This window comes from Sus scrofa, chromosome 18, assembly GCF_054392235.1.
Source record: "Sus scrofa isolate SSC_HxYL_T2T_F1_AM1 chromosome 18, Sscrofa_HxYL_maternal_Yorkshire_Landrace_v2.0, whole genome shotgun sequence".
Classification (NCBI taxonomy): domain Eukaryota; kingdom Metazoa; phylum Chordata; class Mammalia; order Artiodactyla; family Suidae; genus Sus; species Sus scrofa.
In genome coordinates this window covers 11,933,220-11,952,814 of record NC_139400.1, presented here as the reverse complement: position 1 = coordinate 11,952,814, position 19,595 = coordinate 11,933,220, and the positions used below count along the sequence as shown (strand labels likewise).

The following is a 19,595-nucleotide window of genomic DNA, read 5'->3' as shown; positions in this document are numbered from 1 at the left end:
GTGGGGGATTTGGAAAAGGCGTGGCAGTGACCTCCAGTGAACTCTAACACGAGTTTAAGCAGATGCCATTGGCTGTGGAACGCAAGAGCTTATCAATCAATGCCCCCCCCAAAACAAACCCCAAATCTCAACCTGGGGGAAAGTGAGGGTGCGAAGGCAGGGATTTCTGCAGGTTGAAGAGGTGAGAGAAAGAGAAGGAAATGAGGTTTCTGTTGGGCTCCCAGATGAGGGAGGATGAAGGCCTTCCCGGCTGAAAGGTGAGAAGAGGCCGGCCAGCACCCCAGTCCAGGACGGGAATGACGTGTTTCAGAGTCAATCCTAGCAGGTAAAATTGGGGGGGCGGAGGGAGGCAGAGAACAACTTCATTCTAGGTGAGAACAAATAGTTTTTGGCTAAGACTTCTCAAAACATTGGAATAGTCAGTTTAAGAACACACAAAAGTGCTGACATGCAAGGGTATTATAAGCTACCAAAAACCAAAGTTCTCTCATAGGATAAAAACGCTTAAAGGCAGCTACTGAACTGCCCCGCTGATGAAGAGACTGAATTAATAAAGGACACGGGACGACGACGAATTAACTTGGATCAGCCCACTGGGTCGCAGGGTGCAACCCCAGGGACGCTGAACCCTCTTCCTTCCCGCTGCCTGTCTCCCTCCCTCACCCTTCCTCTTTTTGTCTAGAGAGCAAATCTCATCGCCTTCTGGAGAGCACCTTGGGCAGTCACCAGTGAAAGGTCAGCAAGACCAAAGGGGACAATCCGGGGGTGGGGGGGGCACAGATGCCCCGGAGGAGCCAGGGCTCCAAGTCTGCTAACAGCTGCCCTGTGGCAGCCAGGCCAGCCACCTCCCAGGACCGAAGGTCAGAGAAGGACTGGAGACCGTTATTCCACCTGCCACATCCACTTTCTGGCAAGGGGGACCCCCCAGAGCCTGCTGTTTGTCACAAGGGCTAGGAGCCCACGACAGCGTCTACGTTTGTAAGTGGTCACATTTCGCAGGGTTCTGAGGGTACCTAAAGCCTTTACTATGCCCTACCTGGCCCTTCAGCAGAAGTGTGCCAGCCTGGCTCTAGAGGGTTGTCTGAGAGACCACCGAACAACAGCGTCAGAGACGGGTAAAGGCCAACGGGGCAACGAACCGAACTGCGCGGTTTTCTCACCTACCAGAGGGAGACCAAGGACAGCCACAGACTCAAACGAAGCCAGACGCCACGGTCACGTGGGCTGGGGCCACAGGATGGGGGATCAAGCTCCGAGTGCTGATCCCACCACAGGGTACACAAGGCTGCTGTCCGCCAGTTCACTGCTCTGACGCCAGTGCCTGGAACAGTGTCCCGCACTTGGAACAGTGTCTTGCACTGGGCAGAGGCTCCGTGAATATATGTTCACGAAGACAGGGCAGCCAGGCTCCTACTCCCGTCAGCGACTCCCTGCAGGAACCTGATGGTGAGTGAGCATGTGCAGAATTAAAATGCACAAAGACACGCGGCATCTAAGCTGAGTCCGCAAACTCAGATGTGCTCAAAATACCACTTTAATTACAGTTCAAATCCTCTTTCCTCTGGGTGGGTGGCTCCCTTCCACAGCCGAGCTGGACTGTGGTTCTAGACTCTTCCCCAGCACCACAGGGTGGAGAATGGGCCGGCCAATCTAGCCTCAGCCAGGGTCCACGTGATCGGTGGGAGACGCTGTATGCTGGGTGTCCTGCAGCCCTTCCCCCTCCTGGGACATGCCTGGGACACGGAGAGCCACAGCCCTCTGCACCCACACCTGCAGGTCAGCCACGGCTACAGCTGACAGCGCCTGGAGGACTTTTAAAAGTACTGACGCCTGGCCTTGCTCCTGAGTTCAACGGGTCTCGGGTGTGGATTTCTTTTTGTTGAGGTAACATACAATGAATTATTTTAGAGTGAACTCAGCCAACACCTAGGGCAAGAATCACCCCCATCTAGCTCCAAAACGTTTTCATCGTCCCCAAATAAAACCCTGTACCCATGAAGTGGGTACTCTTCGTTTTCCCTACCCCGGCAACCCATCTACTTTCTGCTTCTATGGATTTACCTATTCTGCATTTTGCTGTTGTTGTCTTTTTGCTTTTTCTAGGGCTGCTCCTGCGGCATATGGAGGTTCCCAGGCTAGGGGTCGAATCGGAGCTGTAGTTGCCGGCCTACACCACAGCCACAGCAATGCCAGATCTGAGCCATGTCTGCGACCTACACCATAGCTCACGGCAACGCTGAATCCCAAACCCACTGAGCAAGGCCAGGGATCGAACCCCCAACCTCATGATTCCTAGTCGGATTCGTTAACCACTGTGCCACGACGGGGACTCCACACTTTTCTTATCAACGGAATTCTACAGTGTGGCTTTTCTGCCTGGCGTCTTTCCTTTGAGCATATTGCTGTTCGAGCTTCATCCCCGTTGCAGCACGTACCAGTGCTTGCTTTCTTTCCATGGCTGGATAATGTTCCAACATATGTATCTACTATAATCCGTTTATCCCTCTGTCTGTTGACGGACAGTGGGTTGTGCCCATCCTCTTGACCACTGTGAACGGTGCTGCTGTGAACATTTGGCTGCAAGTATCTGTATGAGTTTTCAGTTCTCCGGGGTACGGACACAGCAGTGGAATCACTGGCTCATAGCGTAATCTCACACTTCACTTTCTGAGGAAGAGCGAAACTGTTTCCACAAGGATGAACTATTTTGCAGCAGCAGCAACGTATGAGGGGTTCCTGTTTCTCACTTATTTATTTGGCGGTGTTACTGCAGCCTACCTAATCCGTGAGAAGCGTCATCTCACAGCTCACTGCGCTTCTGCTTTACGTCTGTCCACCGACTCGGGAGGGAAAGCATCCTCTCAGGTGCTGACGGACCACGTGTGTATTTTCTTCGGAGACGTGTCTCCTCACGGCCTTTGCCAATTTTTAAACTGGGCTGTCTTCTTGTTGTGAGTTGCCAGAGTCCTTTATATATCCTGCATGTTAGACCTTTTCCAGACAGGTGATTTGCACACGTTTACGGCCACTCTGTAGGTCTGCCCCTCTGAGATAATGGCCTTTGCCACACACACGTTTCTAATTTTAAGCAAGTCCAACTTAACTTTCTGCCTTCGTCATCTGTGACTGTAGTACTGTATCTAAGAAGGTCATAGACTTACCCATGTTTTAGTCTGACTGTCAGAGACGCAGGTCTTACATGGAGCTTCCGATCCACTTTTAGTTAATTTCTGTCTATTATGCTAGGATGGCCCACCTTACTTCTACAGGTGGGTCGGCCACTGTCCCAGCAGCTGGGACGCCGCTTTTTCTAGCGCTCCTCCCAGGAGGCACCTTTTTTTTTTTTTTTTGGTCTTTTTGCCTTTTCTAGGGCCGCTTCTGTGGCATATGGAGATTCACAGGCTGGGGGTCCAACAGGATCCGAGCCGTATCTGCAATCCACACCACTGCTCACGGCAACGCCAGATCCTTGACCCACTGAGCGAGGTCAGGGATCGAACCCGCAACCTCAGGGTTCCTAGTCGGATTCGTTAACCACTGAGCCACGAAGGGAACTCCTCCTTCCAGGAGACTCTTCCATGCAGCCAGCTGAAGGCATCACGGACCAGCGACCAAATGCACCCCCCGCCGGTCCCCACAATGGGCTGTAGCCAGGCATCTGGGACACATTCCTCCCATTTCCACCCCCGCTCCCAGCATTCTCTGACCCCACCCCCACCCCCACCCATCGGAGAATTTTTCTAGCCTGGGGGTGGGGATGCTCTGGGCTCCGCTACTGGCCCAGGCGTTGGAATTTAGGCCTTTGGAAACAAGCTTAGAAGACTTTCCTTGGAAACACATTTTCCCTTGAGGCGATGAGTGTGGGTTGGGCTCAGGCTGCTGCTGGTTACCAGACTGTCATTCACTGGCCCACTTCTTCAGCAGACCCGAAGGCCATGGCGACTTAGCTGGGCCACCGTCTCGGGCATCAGTTGCGATGTTCTCTGGTCACAGTATGTGAGTTTCACCATCCAGATGGGTTTCCTCCAATTACCTGCAAATGAGTTCCTTTTCCTGCCCAGGCTCCAAATCCCCAGTTTGAGTTTGGGAAGAACTGATTTCTAAGAAGAGCGTATTTGATAGCTTCCTGATGCACTTCCCTTCTACAGCCTCATCTCAGCAGAACTTGTGAGGCGGGTACGGCACGCTCAGGCTCCACTCTGCAGAAACGCAGTGGGAATCTGACAATGCGTGAGATCTGGGTTCCGGCCTTGGGCTCTTCCAGCTTTGCGACTGGCAGTGCACAGAGGAAGCCTGGGAAAGCACTCCCAGCCCAAAGCCCCTATTGATCCAACTATCAACTAGGTCTGGAGGAGGCTGAGCAGCTTGGATGCGAGGATGGGGCTGAAAAGAGCCGGGACACATCCCTCGGCAGGCACAGTGTCAGGGAGGGGCCAGATGGCGGCACCTGGTACCTCGGGTTACCTCTGACCGTGACCTCTGCTGACGGAGCAATTATTTATTTCCACGTGCAGACAGAGACTCCTTCTCAAAAGTTCGACTTGTTTTGCAGCTCTGAGGTCCCCTCATTGACTGCCCTGTGCTCTAACGACACGTGACCTGGTGCTCAGACAAGCAAACGCGAGCACTGCCCAATGCAGTCTGCCTTGGAGTTTCCACTACTGCAATAACGAGACAGGTGTAGCCTCACGGTCCAAGTTCTTACTCCAGTGCCAGGGTGAGTGAGTGACTGAAGACTGATTGGGTCTGCCTCCTCCACGGGCTCACTGATCCTGGGAAACCAGTCTATTTTCGCTTTCCCCAAAAGCATAAAGGGCTTCTCACCACTGGAAGGCAAATTGACAATGTAAGTTCGTCCTTTGGCTATTTAGGACCCAATGACATTTCTGGGAGCTGCTGCTCAATCCTGAGGGAGCAATTAAAATTCTAAGAGGGGCCTCTACCTGGTGCTGGGAAAAATGAAAACAGGCTCAGCCCCGTTCTCTTAGGAGAAGGTGCCATCCACCACCAGGGTGAGGGCAGGGGAGGAAGCTTCACCTAGAGCCCTGCTCAAGTGGCCCACGGAGGCGCAATTCAAGAAACTTCAGGGAGACTCCTCTAACTTCAAAAGTGTGGTCTCTGTGTAAAAATGCTACTGAATTTAGGGCATGGCCATTCTTGCTGAACCTCCGTGTGGACTGCATTTAGGTGCCCTTGTCCTTCTGCCCAGCCCTGCTTCGCTCACGCCCACAAGGGCTGATTCCCAGGGCCACCCCAGCTCACCTCCCTCCCAGAGAACACCAGCTCTGGCACCGGACACACGTCACAAAGAAAATCTTGCATTTGGCTGTGCGAAGGCAGGTAACAATGCTCCTTGCGTACAAGAATGTTATTTGACCTGGGAATGGTGGAAAACTGGAAAAATCTGATCGCCGATGGGGGGCCAGACTAATTGTGGGAGAGTCGCTGAAGGTACACAGCACAGTGACTGAAACGCATGAAACTGTTCTACATCAGGTAACGCGGCGAAAGCTTAAACATGACGCTGAAAGGGAGACAAGTCCCAGGAGGTCCCTCTGATTGTACTGTTCACATGGGTTATTAAAACACTAAACTGTACCCTGACAGAACATATTTATTGAAAGTATATGAAGCAGAGTTCCCATCGTGGCGCAGTGGTTACTGAATCCGACTGGGAACCATGAGGTTGTGGGTTCAATCCCTGGCCTTGCTCAGTGGGTTAAGGATCTGGCGTTGCCATGAGCTGTGGTGTAGGTCGCAGACGCAGCTCGGATCCCGCGTTGCTGTGGCTGTGGCGTAGGCTGGTGGCTACAGCCCCGATTAGACCCCTAGCCTGGGAACCTTCATATGCTGTGGGAGCAGCACCAGAAAACGCAAAAAGACTAAGTAAGTAAATAAATAAATAAATAAAATAATAAAATAAAAATACATGATGCAACTACAGTATGGTATTAAAATTCACTAATCGGGGGACTCTAATCCCTGCGTGGTACGTGGACGCTTGTTTTGCTGCTGTTTATTTCCACTTACGGCCCAGGCGTTTTCGGAGTCAGCCTCTGAACAACCCGGGTTTGGACTGCACACGGCCACTGCGTGCGGCATTTTTCAACAGTAAATACCACGGTGCGCCACGACCCGAGGTTGTCTGCATTCACGAATGCCGAATCGCCGACACCAAGGACCCGAGGGTCTGCAGGGCTGACTACATGATGTCACGCAGATCTTTGGACAGTAAGGGGGTCGGGTCCCAACACTCCTGCATTGCGCTAGGGTCAGCCGTGGTCCCGAAACCCTTGAGAGGCTGCTCTGCCATTCATCTGTGGCTCCTGCCCACCGAGAGGCTCATGTTTCCGGACGGGCTACACTGGGGTGTGCCCTCGGAACCCACCACTGTGCTCCTGCTTCTCTCTAGGGCTGCAGGATTCCTGGGCCAGCCGTGCAGCTCCCGTGCACCACCCGGCTGGCCTGGGGAGCTGTTCTGTTGCCTGAGGACCCACAGCCTCCAGTCTGCTCTGCGCTGCTGGGCGAGCAGACGGCCACCCTTCAGGGTACAAAGGAGAGCGGGCAGCAGGGGCTGACCATGTGTGCGTGTGCCCGGGACTGCATGGGGTGGGGGGTGGCACCCAGGAGCGCTGGCCGTATGGAGAGGTAACTCCAGGCCGAGGCCGCCAGGCTGCAGGGCTGTGATCTAGGCCCTATTGGAGGCCCTCACGCCCCCAGCTGACCGGACCAGCCAGGAGCAGCCGAAGGGCTTCTTCCTCCTGCACTGAGCCGCCAGCACCCTCTCCCAGGAGAGGTAACATGACACTCGTGTTAACTGGGAAATACTGGAAGGAAGCCCTCGTCTTCCCGGAGCCAGCGCGGCAGGTGCACCCACAGGGGAGGGAGTGGACTGACAGGTGCCGCCGGCAGCCCCTGGTGCGCTCTCGGGCCAGCCTCGGCACCCAGCCGCTTCTACTCGCCTGTCCGCGAACTGCCGCATCCTCGGCCTGTCTACTCCTGAGATGTGGGTCTTTGTACAGACTTGTGCTCCGTCACAGCACAGAGGAAAGACAGTCTCCAGGCCAGCTTTTCAGGCTGAACCAACATCAGACTCCGATGGCAGGCTCTGAGGACACGTCTCCTCCCTCCTCTCAGGACAGCTCTGATTTCGAGCCCACGTTCTCAGGGTTCAGGGGACAGACGTTTTATCTGAGTCCAATGACAACGTGAGGCTGACCATCAGCCCTGCCAGGGAAACAAGGGAGGGAAGCATGGCTCCCGTCCCAGCATCTGTGCGCCGTGCGCACATCTGCCAAGGTTCTGGGAGCCCGAGCCTGGGCAGACGGCAGCACCTGCTGGGCCTTTGTTTGGGGTGCGGTGTGACGGCTGATACAAGCTCCCCAAGCACAAGGCAGGGGCCACCTGTCTCTCAGCCATTGTTCCATCATTTTCTGCCCTCTCCTTGGTTCGGGAGCATCTGCTCCCTGCAAATACCACCTCGCTGGCTTCTTTGGAGCCCACGGCACCTGCCGTCGCAGCCAGGTCTGAACATAAGAGATACAGGTATGAACACATTTCTTAATTAATCCTTCGTTTTGGAGTGAGTCTTGTGGGGCCTCAAGAGGGAGGAGGCAAGATGCCTCCTAAATAGAAATAATTCCTACGACAATCTGCTTGTCCCGAAAGAAAAGTGACACAGGATGAGTGGCGATTCTTGCTCTTCATAAAGGCAAGCTAACTTCATAAACACATGCCCACGCTTCCGCACTCTTAGCAGTCATAAGCATCCCTACGCCGCTACAGAAAAAGGCCAACTCATATGATATGCATCTTAACTTCTTTTTCTTCACATACTGTGATGCTCTCACATCAGTAAATAAAGAATTCCCCCTGTGTGTGTGTGCATGTATGTTTGTGGGGGGGGGGGCTCTACACGACACGTCATTCACCATTGGTGGGTATTTACACAACAAACAATCTATGATTCCTAGAAGGAGACTTCTTTGGTGAAGGAGTATGATTTAGAGGTTCCGTTAAGTATTACTAGTTTGACCCCCCCCAGAGCTGCATCAATGCTCAATCCTGCAGACTATAGACGGGGGGGCACCGCTTTCCCTTCTTCAGCCAATGGAACCGTTTTCAAACTCTCAAATCTGTGCCCAATTCAGAGGTAAAAAAACCGAACTCCAAAATAGTTTCACTTGCATGTCTTGTCCTAAGCTGAGTATATGTCCCTGTTTTATGTGCCTGCTTTATTTCCTCAACCTTTTCTCACTTTTCTGCGGAGTCAACGGATCTTGATATCAGTTTGTGGGCCCTCTTCACGTACTGTGAAAATTAACCCTTTGGGATGTTACTAGCAAGTGTTTTTTGCCCACTTCATCTTTCAACTACATACAAACAAATTTCAACAGCAAACGCACCACAAGCAGTCAGCTTTATTAATCTTTAATGTTGTGGGGTCTGTGTTTTATGTGCTTGGACCTTTCAGCTGCAGGCGAGAAAAGAACTCTCCCACTGATTCTTCTGCTACTCACGGGTTTTATTTTTGTCTCTAGTTTTTAACCCATTGGGAATTTATCCCGGGGTCGATGGTTTTACAGCTACTGGCCCATTCTCCCACGTTAACTCGGGAACCTGTCGTTGCTTTAAATCCTTTGCCATCCTCCCCCCAGAGGGTAGAGGCTGATCCCTCTCGCCTTGAGTGCAGCTCAGACCATGTGACTCATTTCTAGTTAAGACAACTGGCAGAAGTGATGCAGCTTCCGAGACGGGCCACAGAGGAGACGGCGGCTTCTGCCAGCTCTCTTTGGGCTCCTTGCTCTGGGGACACTCGAGCAGCCCCAGGGAGAAGTCGCATGGGGAGCTGAGGCCTCCAGCCAACAGGCAGCCATCAACCTGCAGGCCTGTGGGCGAGCCCCACGCCAGCAGATTCTCTACTCCCAGCCTTCAGCTGGAGCCCGATCCGGAGCTGCTGGAGCCTCAGGAGACCCCAAGCCAGAATCACTCAGCGACGCCAGGGGCAAAGCCCAACCACAGAAATCTTGTGAGATCATACGTGTGCACCGTGGTATTGAGACACCCTGTGGGGCTGAGGCGTTCCGCAGCAAGAGAGAACAAACCACGTATTGAACAATCCACTCTTTCCACTAATTTGAAACACCACTGTTTCTACACTAAGTTCCTGTATAAACATGGGTCTGTGTCTGGATGTTCTTTTATGTTCTACCCATCTATTCCACTTGTCTAATTTAATCACAAAAGCTTTACATATTTAATGTCTGGGAGAGGATAAATCCTGCCTACCTGTCCTTCATTGATCTAATCTCAAAATTTAATCGTTATGATTACTGGAAGCACCTTCACCTTTTTAACTAAGTTAGGGGAGAAATGACACCTTGTGATGCTGTCATAAACCAGTTCTCCCAAGAAACATCCCGAGATGCAGATGTGCACGCAGAAGAATTTAGGGTGTGCTCTTGGGATCAACACCTTTGAGAGGGAGAAGGACTTCTCTTAGATCAACGGCGCAGAGCCGGGCGGAGGGAGGAGCTGAACCGGGGCAGAGATCTCAGCGGATCCATGGGGAGCTCCGAAGCTGGGATGACCCTGTGCCCTGTACCGGCCACTCACTGGCGAGGGGCTGTGCTGGGGGAGAGGGCCACTCCTGGGGGAGGTGGCTCCCTTAGGCCAAGGGCAACTTCTTTTTTTTTTTGCCATTTCTTGGGCCGCTCCCAGGGCATATGGAGGTTCCCAGGCTAGGGGTCTAATCGGAGCTGTAGCCACCAGCCTACACCAGAGCCACAGCAACTCGGGATCCCAGCCGCGTCTGCAACCTACACCACAGCTCACGGCAACGCCGGATCCTTAACCCACTGAGCAAGGCCAGGGAGCGAACCCACAACCTCATGGTTCCTAGTTGGATTCATTAACCACTGCGCCACGACGGGAACTCCTGACGAGGGTAATTTCTGAGGACAAAAGTGTCCGGCGACACTTGCAACAGCTCAGGAAGTACGTGCCTTAGTCCTGAAGGGGAGACGTGGGCAGTACGCACACAGACGCTGCGTCTTCCCACCCAAGACCATGGTACAACTTCCCATTTGTTGAAATGTCTTTTGTAACCCTCAAGAATACCTTTTATTTTTTAAAGATTTTTATTATTTCTATTTTAGTTGATTTACAGGGTTTTGTCAACCTCTGCTGCACAGCAAAGTGATCCATGTGTATATATATATACATAATATTCTCATATATATATATATATACATAATATTCTCATATATATATATATATATATATATATATATATATATATATTCTTCTTGTACATATGCTTCTTCTCACATTACCCCCCATCATGTTCCACCACAAGGGACTAGATACAGGTCCCTGTGTTATACAGCAGGACCTCATTGCTTATGCACTTCAAATGCAATAGTTTGTATCTAGTAACCCCAAATTCCCAATGCATTCCACTCCCTCCCCTTTGGCAACCACAAGTCTGTTCTCTAAGTCTATGAGTCTGTTTCTTTTCTGTCAATAGGTTCATTTATGCTATGAATTAAATTCCAGCTATAAGCAATATCATATGGTGTTCGTCTTTCTCTGACTTACTTCACTTAGTCTGAGAGTCTCTAGTTTCATCCATGTTACTGCAAATAGCACTATTTTGTTCTTTTTATGGCTGAGTAGTATTCCATTGTGTATATACACCAGTGCTGGGACAACTGGACAGCTGCATGTAAATTAGTGAAACTAGAACACACCCTCACACCATGCACAAAAATAAACTCAAAATGGCTTAAATACTTAAGCATAAAACAAGACACCACAAATCTCCTAGAAGAGAACACAGGCAAAACATTCTCTGACATCAACCATACAAATGTTTTCTTAGATCAGTCTCGCAAGGCAACAGAAATAAAAACAAAAATAAACCAATGGGACCTAATCAAATTTACAAGCTTTTGCACAGCAGAGGACACCATAAATAAAACAAAAAGACAACCTATGGAATGGGAGAAAATAGTTTCAAACAACGCAACTGACAAGGGCTTAAACTCTAAAATATACAAACAACTTACACAACCCAACAGCAAAACAAAAAACAAACAAAAAAAAAACCCAAAAAACAAAACCCAATTGAAAAATGGGTAAAAGACCTGAAGAGACATTTGATAGAGATAGATACACAGATGGCCAAAAGGCACATAAGAAAATGCTCAACATCACTAATTATTAGAGAAACGCAAATCAATACTATGAAATACTGCCACACACCAGTCAGAATGGCCATCATCAAAAAGTCTACAAATAACAAATGCCGGAGAGGGTGTGGAGAAAAGGGACCCCTCCTGCACTGTTGGCGAGAATGGAAACTGGTACAACCGCTGACGGAAAACAGTCTGGAGGCACCTCAGAAAACTAAATCTAGAACTCCCCTATGACCCAGCAACCCCACTCTCGAGATTATAACTGAACAAAATTTTCACAGAAAAAGACACACGCACCCCCATTTCACAGGAGCCCTGTTCACAAGAGCCAAGACATGGAAACAACCTCCATGTCCGCTGACAGATGACTGGATTGAGAGGATGTAGTGTGTGTATCCTCAAGAGTCTCTTCAGACATGCTTTGTATAGATTTTGTCGATTCCTTGTGAAGTTTATTTTTTATTGTTTTGTGCTGTCCATGTAAATAAGATCTCTTCCAATTATTCACTGTGTTTGAAGCATGAAAGCATGTGGTTGTTGGATGATAAGGATTTGGGATGCCTTACTAAATTCTCTTACTATCTGGTTTTATACTTGGGTTCTTGTCTTGGATTTTCTAGTTACATGATCTACAAATAATGACCCATTTCATATTGTTTTTTTGTTTTTGTTTTTGTCTTTTTTGTCTTTTGTTGTTGTTGTTGCTATTTCTTGGGCCGCTCCCACGGCATATGGAGGTTCCCAGGCTAGGGGTTGAATCGGAGCTGTAGCCACCGGCCTACGCCAGAGCCACAGCAACGCGGGATCCGAGCCGCGTCTGCAACCTACACCACAGCTCACGGCAACGCCGGATCGTTAACCCACAGGGACCGAACCCGCAACCTCATGGTTCCTAGTCGGATTCGTTAACCACTGCGTCACGACGGGAATGCCTCATATTGTTTTTTAAGTTGAGACAGACATATTTTGTCACATGGAATATCCCTGATGACTTTTTAAAGAAATGCATCCAGAATTATGCTTTATTGTCTTAGCCTTAATCTTCTCCAAGGTATCCATAACAGGTATTTTAAAACTCGGGACGTCTGATTAATGGCACCAGCGATCAACTCAGAATAACACAACACAGGAGATGAAGGGCGCCTGAAAACGAGGTTTTCATGCAGGTGCTGCCACTGACAGACCAACGGTGGTCAGTCACGCGCACCTGCTGGGGCTTGGCGGGGGGCGGGGGGGGGGGTCTTCCTGGGTGAAGAGCGGTGGGGAGATGCGTCCTTGGCAACCTCTGTGATGCAGGCAGGGAACGGTCAGGAGACAGATCCCAACTGAGGGAAAAGGGAGCAGATGCAGGCCAGGCAAGTGAATGGGGAAGGGCCGCCCACCCAGCAAACCTCAACTGATCATTTCTTTAATCCTCAACTAGTGAGAGAGACCAGATTATACTTTCGAGGTAAGAAGTGCTTCCAACAGGAAGCAAAAGATGACCGGTGACACTCTGGAAGTGCCCGGGCTGCTGTTTTTACTGTCCTGCAGGGACCACGTGGTATTTAAACAGCCCTGGTGATGAACATGAATGCTGTTTTTTATCCTCAGAATTTAGCCAGTGTTTCCCTCAGGGCATGAACAGAAGGCCTTTGATTTATCAAGCAATTCCTGCCTAAAAAGTCGCTGTCATCTATGGAGAAGACGTGTGAATTCACTGATTTGTGCTGATGCGTAAAGCTCCCTATTGCATTTGAGTTTTTCCACCTTTTGGCTGTTGGCAACAGTGCTGCCATGAGCATGTGTACAAATATCTCCTCCATATCCTGGTTTTGATTCTTTCGGATAAATATCCAGGCGTGGAGGTGCTGGATCACGTGACAATTTCATTTTTAATGTCTCGAGGAAGCTCCCTCCATGGCGTTCTCCACAGCGGCTTCAGTATCTTACATTCTCACCAACAGCGTATAATGGTTTCACTTGCTTCACAGCCTTGCCGACATTTGTTGTCCTTTGCCTCTTTGATGAGGGGCATCCTGACAGGCGTGCAGTGATAACGTCACTGTGATCGTGCACTGCACTGCAAACATTCAATGCTTTTTCATACACCGGTTGGCCTTCTGTATGTCTTCTTTGGAGAAATGCATATTCAAGTCCTTTCCCCCTTTTAAAAATCTGGTTGAGTTTTGTTACTGAGTCGTAGGAGTTCCTTATACGCTTTGGAAATGAACCCCTTAACAAGAACATTATTTGCAAGTACCTTCTCCTGTTCTGCAGGCTGCCTCTTCCTCTGCTGACCGTTTCCTTTGCCCTTTGGTGGAAGACAGTCTTCCGCGTTTCCCTGGTTCTCTTTAAAAGCATCTGCAACCTGCCCCTCTTCCTGCCTTGCCCCTGCCAGCTTGTAGGTGCGGGAATAAGCTGCCTCCGTCGGCACACAAGCTCGAGGGATCCCCATCCCGGTCTTCTACCATCACTTAAACGCTGCAGTTTCTTCCAACATACGTGTCCAGTTGGCAGCCAACACCTTGTTTTAGAACTGACATTCACGCGTATCTGTTTTTAAGGAAGTAACTGTTAAGCTAGAACTGGACTCACACACGTGAGAGTGAGCACAGCACGTCTGTACTCGGAACCATGAGGAAATCCCGAGAGCGACTGTCCCGCTGGGGGCATTCTCTCTCGTCTGTGTTGTACACCTTGAGTGCAGCGACTATAATTTCCCGTCCAAACCGGGATACTTTCAAGACAAAGGAGAGTTGGGAATTAAGCTGGGACAGCATATGAAAACAAGAGCCATAAAGCCTCAGGCTTCAGAGTCAACTCCAGCACTTCCCGCAGAACAGTGAGGAACTGACCTTGACGGCAAAAGCGTAAACCAAGTCTTCCAGCGCTGGCTCCGCCGCCCCTGTGCTCCCCAAGAAAGATGTGCTGCAGGAGGCTTTGTTCAGCCCCCGGTTAGGGGCCCCGGGCAGTGGAGGGACACTGCTCCGGCTGGTGACCTTTGTCTGGACAAACATGAGCATGCGGCTCTGCCAGTGGGAAACATGGCAAGGCGCCAGGCAGCAGGCACTGGGGGTGCCTGGCTTAAAGGCTTCAGGGACCCCAGAGCCTGGGGTCTGGGCCCATGGAGGTTGCACGCCCCAGGCCTGGAGCACAGCCCAGTGTCTGATCCAGCGCAGCCCCTGCTGGGCAGTGTGAGAAGCCCCTGTTGGGCAGTTCCCACATGACCCAAAACAAGAGCTTGGGGTTCCCATCATCTGATTCTCTTCCTTTCAGAACAAGATTGCAGGGAGAAACACAAGAAAGAAGGTGAAGGGGGCAAACAGAAGAGAGTGGGCAGGGGTGTGGGGGGGTGTTCCAGGGCTGGGCAGGCCTCAGGTGGGCATCAGTCAGCCCCTTTAGTGATGCACAGTGGGACCTGGCGTGTCAGGCATGAAGACACCTCTGGGAAGGACCCTGAGTGCTGCAGAGCTGAGAGCAACTCCGGAGAACCAGGAGAGGAGGGGGACGGCCCTGGGGCTGGGGGAGGGGGAGGTCTATGTAGCAAAATGACAGGTTTCCTGGCCGCAGCTCCAAATGCATTTTGGTCGCTCTGCTCTGACGGGGCTCAAGCTGTAAACTGCAGGACAAGCAGTCTGTGGGCCCACCTGGGCCACGTGCCCACCCTCCGCTGCAGATAAAAATGATGTTGACAGTAGCTCTGCGGGGTCGCACCCAATCAGAGAACCACATCATCCCAAAGGAACACCGGGTGCTCATTCCACCAGAAGACCCCAAGCCTCCTAAGTGGCGAGAAAACTGAAGTCCCACCCACACCTACCAGCATTTCCTTCTTAGGAGCTCTGCGCCACGTGCCCGGTGGAATCCGGCAGAGGAAGAGATCCAGCCGGCCTGGAACCCGTGCGGAGAAAGCTGCAGAGGACAGAGAAGATGAAGAAGGCCGGCGGAGGGCAGGGGGCACGTCGCGGCGTGACCTGGGAGGCCCTGAGCTCCCCGCCCAGGGAACACCCTCCTTCTGGCAGCTTCTCCAACATCCGCGGCGGCTGTCCCTCCCCCCGCCCCCGTTCCTCTCCCGCCTTGCACCGCTCCCTCCTCCTCCTTCCCTGGTTGTTCCTGAGACCCCTGTGCCTTGCTCTTCTCACACCACATAGACGCCCTATGGGTGGGAACTCTCCAGAAGCTTCCATTCTCGTCTCTCAGCAAAAACCCCGCGTCAGTGCCCAGCCAGGTCCCTGAAGGGCTCAGAGCGGCCCAGGGCCTGTGAGGTCGCCCACGAGCAGGTGCGTGCCCTCGCCAAACACACACTGCACACCCACTCCATGCAGACACACACCTGCTCCCGCCTTCTCTCCTGACCCGGCGCAGCCCCTGGGGAGTCCGCCTATACGCCCCGGGGGCCTGCCCCGGCCCCCCACCCCACCCCCACACCCACCACGGAGCGTCCGCGTGCCATCTCCCTGGACTCACGGCTCCGTGCAGGGCTGGTGCTGCCCAGTCGGCAAGCGGCCTTCCGACGGGACCGGCTCCGCACTACGTGCAGCAGGCCCAGCGCTGCGAGCCGGCGGTTCCCCGAAAGAGGCATGTTCGCGAGGTTACAAGCCGCCCGAAGGCCAGGCCCGGGGCTTTGGCGGGAGGAGGGACTGGACGGAAAACCACGGGCATCACCTGCTTGCGCAGCCTCGCTCGGCTACACGTGGCCCCGCATCAGAAACGCTGCGGCTGCAGCACGACCGGGGCGGGGCTTCCGGGCGCTGACGTCACCGCGCATGCCCAGTAGGGCCGCCCCGTCTTAACCGGTTAGAGCGCCCACTGGACCGCAGTGATTCCAGGTTCCAGAACAGACCGGCCGAACGTCTTCTTTACGCTACTTAACGATGGGAGAAGGCGCACGTTTTGGAAAAACAATTAGAGCGAGTTTGGTTGGGGGAAGGTGGCGTGCCCCACCCCGAGGCCCGGTCTGGGCCCCCACTTGAGAGCGATGCAATAGCGATGCAAAAGGAAAGGGAGCCCAGCTGATCACCCATGTGCTGCCCCAGGAAGGCTCGGCCTCCCTGGTGTCTGTGCGACATGAGGAGGAGGTGGGGGGGGGAATGGGGGGGCCTATGGGGATGGGTCCCAGGAGCACCCAGGAGAGGCAGAGCCGGGGGGACAAGGACCTTCTGTACACAACAGCTTCTGTTGTCTGGAACAATTTGAAAGACAAGAGTTCTCTCTCTTTCAAAGACTTGATATCATTTATCCATTAAATTACCAGGGAGTCCATGCAGTGGATAATGCATGGGGGTCCAGGGCCCCCTCCCATCCCTGGCTGGCTGGGCGGATCAGTGTGGCACTTTCATCCCTTGATAATGTATTTTTGTGTCAGACCCAAGGTATTTCATGGAAAATAGTACTTGAGGCTGGTTACTAAAAGGTAAACCCTTTAATAGGTTCAGTCTTTAGAAAATCAGGCATTTTGTTTTTATTTCTAAGCTCTTTGGTGAAGGGAAGGGATCCAGGGGAGCACCACTGATTTGGAGCCCAAGGCATCCCGGTAGACAGAGGGTGGGAAGTCCTGCACAAAGTCCAGGGCATCAGGTGTTCCTTCCGTGTCTCAGTCGCTCAGCAGCCAGTCACTCCAGGCCACCCTTTGACAACAGCTATACGTGTTCGGTGCCCCAGGCCCGGCTGTCCCTGTGGCCAGCACAGCATGGCCACTGCCTGTCCTTACTGGAGCATTTCAGGTGACATGTGCGCCTCAGTGGACACTGTGTACTCCTGTCCCTCGGTGCCTGGCCACACGCCCGTCCCTCCTGCACAAACTGAATCGTGCCGGGACCAAACAAATCCAAGCGCTGAATGGCAGTGACCAGAGCGTTCCGTTTGGTGAGGCCAAGGAGGGGCAGCAGGTTCCTGGGCGGTTCCCTGAAGACGTCTCTCAGTTCCTGGGGCCACCCCACTGGCTCCTCGCCAGGGTGCACAGGGCCTTGCTGCCTTGCCTGAGACGGACCAGCGCTCAGGGATGGACGCGACGTCAGCCAAGCCTTTTTCTTGTCTTCGGTTACCTTTCAATGTATATAGTCATTTCCTGGGACATTAAAGGCCCAGAGAGGCACGCTTCTGAGACAGTCCCTCACCCAGCCTTCCACCCCGGGTTCCGCTAAACCCAGACCAGCTGTTGTTTGGTCTGGGTTGTTTTCATTAACATCGGATGAGCCCTTTATGTCAGGCCCTGGCCATTAAAGATGCAGGAACCTCTGCTTATGTAACAGAGAAGAACAAATCTGACTCGATGTTGCATCTGTGTCTGTTATTTTTACCTTTGTGCTCTGTGGCCTGTGCTTAGTCATAGTAAAAGACTATTGCCTCTAGTTTAAAATACACAGGACAGCCTGTTCTCAGGGCCTGACTTTTAAGGGTCCATTCATTCACATAGAGACATAATTTATAGAAAAGAAAGTAGCATGTGTCTTGGAGGTTACAGGAAGCTCATGTCCTGATCTACATGGACAGATTCAAGAACAAAGGGTCCAGATGTTGCTGCAGGAAGGGGGACCCTTTCCAGGGCCCGAGATTGGGCTCTTGTCTAACACCTGGAAATGAGTTGTGCGAGGAGACACTCATGCTGACCGTGTGAAAACTTTATTGGGCAGGGGCGGCTGGGTGGACAGCCGCAGCAGGGTGAGGGAACCCAGGAGAACTGCTCTGCCGCGTGGCTCACAGGCCCGGGTTTTAGGGGAATGGGGTCCGTTTCCGGGTTGTCTCTGGCCAGTCTTCTTGCTTGGCCTGTATTTGGCTTGACTCTGGGCGCTTCCTGGTGCTGAGGGCATCTCTCAGCTAAGATGGATTCCACTGTGAAGGATTCTGGGAGGGTGGCAAGACGTCTTATGGGCTGGGGTCTCCTGCCTCTTTTCGGCACCTCCCCAACTCTCCTGGTTAGTTTTTGGCAGCAGTGCCACACTCCTCATGGGACCTTCTATTGAGAGACAATTTGTGCGGGTACTTATCATCGTGCCTGGCCAAGGTGGGGGGTTTCGGCCAATGATCACCTAGAAACACCAAGAAGCTCGCCGCCACCACACCCCCCCCTCCTTTCAGTAGAAGCCTGAATTGTCACTTGAGGAAGATGGTTCTTTGCGGCACTACTCTGCCGTCTTCTTGGTCTGTCAGTTTGTAAAATAAAGTCTTTATTTCTTGCCCCCGCCCCCAAACTGGTCTCCCAATGTATTGGCCTGGCTCCACTGATGCCTCCACGTAGAGACCCGGACAAACAAAAAGCAACCAGAACATCAGGGCCCAGCCCGGTACCGGGCAGCTGTGTGGGTGAGCACGTGCGTGAGTGTGCCGAGTGTGGGACACAGACGCTGCCTGGGGGGGGGGCTCACGTGCCAGCTGAGCTCTCAAGGAGAACCGAGACATACCGACAGGAATGAGTAACGAGTAACGCAGGCACAGCAGAAGGGCTGGGGAGACCTGACAAGGACAAGGAAGAGGCGATGTGCGGGGAGCCACCAGGAGCCCCGCCATCTGGAAACCCAGGGCCACCAGGAGTTAACCTGCTGGGTACCGCCTCTGTCCTGCTGGGGTTCAGACACCCCTCCTTGCCTTGACCGCCGGGCCTGGCGGTGGAACCAGCATCCTGCTGTGGCCTGTCTGGGGTTCCCTCACCCTGGCCCTCATCTTGGTACAGCACATCTCTCTCATGTTTTCTTGGGTGCCGTTGCTCCAGCCGGGACTCCAGGGACTCAGGGGTCATCTCGTCTCAACACAATACAGTCCTGGCAGCACGGGATCACGCTTCTCCCCATGTGACCCAGGCTGGCAATGGGTGCCTCCGTCCTCTGGCAGGTGACTGGCTCCGAGGCGGCAAGTGACCCCAACAGGGCCAGTTTAAGTGTGCTCCAGGGACGGAAAGGCTCTCTCTCCTTTTTGCTTTTTTTTTTTTTTTTTTTTTTTTTTGAGGTAGAGTTGGTTTACAACGTGGTGATAATTTCTGCCACACAACAGAAGCGATTCGGTTCTGCACATTCGCTCATCGATCCTTTTGTAGATTCTTCTCTCTCGCCCTTGGATTCCCAGTCCGAGGACTCCAAGGTGGAGGGGTTTAGGCTTGGCTCTGCCAGCGGCCAGCTTCCCCACCCTGCCGAGTGAGCCTGCCCGAGAATGAAGTTTTGACGAGGAGAGAACAGAGTCCCAAGAGGAGACGTGTCTGCCACACTGTGTCAGCCTGTGCGTCCACCACACCTGCCTGATGCCAGCGCCGTGGTCACCGTGGGCACGGATGCCCGGGGTCCGGCTCACAGATCTCCAGCTCTGCCCCAGCCAGAGGCCTCGCCGGCCCCTGGGATTTCTCCCTCCTGCTTCAGAGGCTGCAGTGCTGTCCTAGGAGGTCTCATTGTCCCTCGCCTGCTCTCCTGGTCCCAAGCCTGGGGCCCC

The 19,595-nt window shown here is 52.7% G+C and overlaps 1 long non-coding RNA gene across 7 annotated transcripts in view; it reads right to left on the bottom strand.

Moving 5' to 3' along the window:
• The window catches only part of LOC102168197 (uncharacterized), a 90,943-nt gene that overhangs the window by 50,194 nt on the left and 21,154 nt on the right, over positions 1–19,595 (bottom strand). For 4 of the 7 annotated variants that reach the window (XR_014833445.1, XR_014833444.1, XR_014833447.1 and 1 more), the window contains exons 1-2: positions 15,648–15,908; positions 15,001–15,092 (exon numbers count right to left, since the gene is read on the bottom strand). The exons of 1 other annotated variant lie outside the window; for it this stretch is intronic. This is a non-coding gene — a long non-coding RNA (uncharacterized LOC102168197). Of the gene's footprint in view, positions 1–3,334; positions 5,672–12,119; positions 15,093–15,647; positions 15,909–19,595 lie in introns of those variants that run through there. 2 more of the 7 variants (XR_014833449.1, XR_014833450.1) reach the window with 2 other exon arrangements.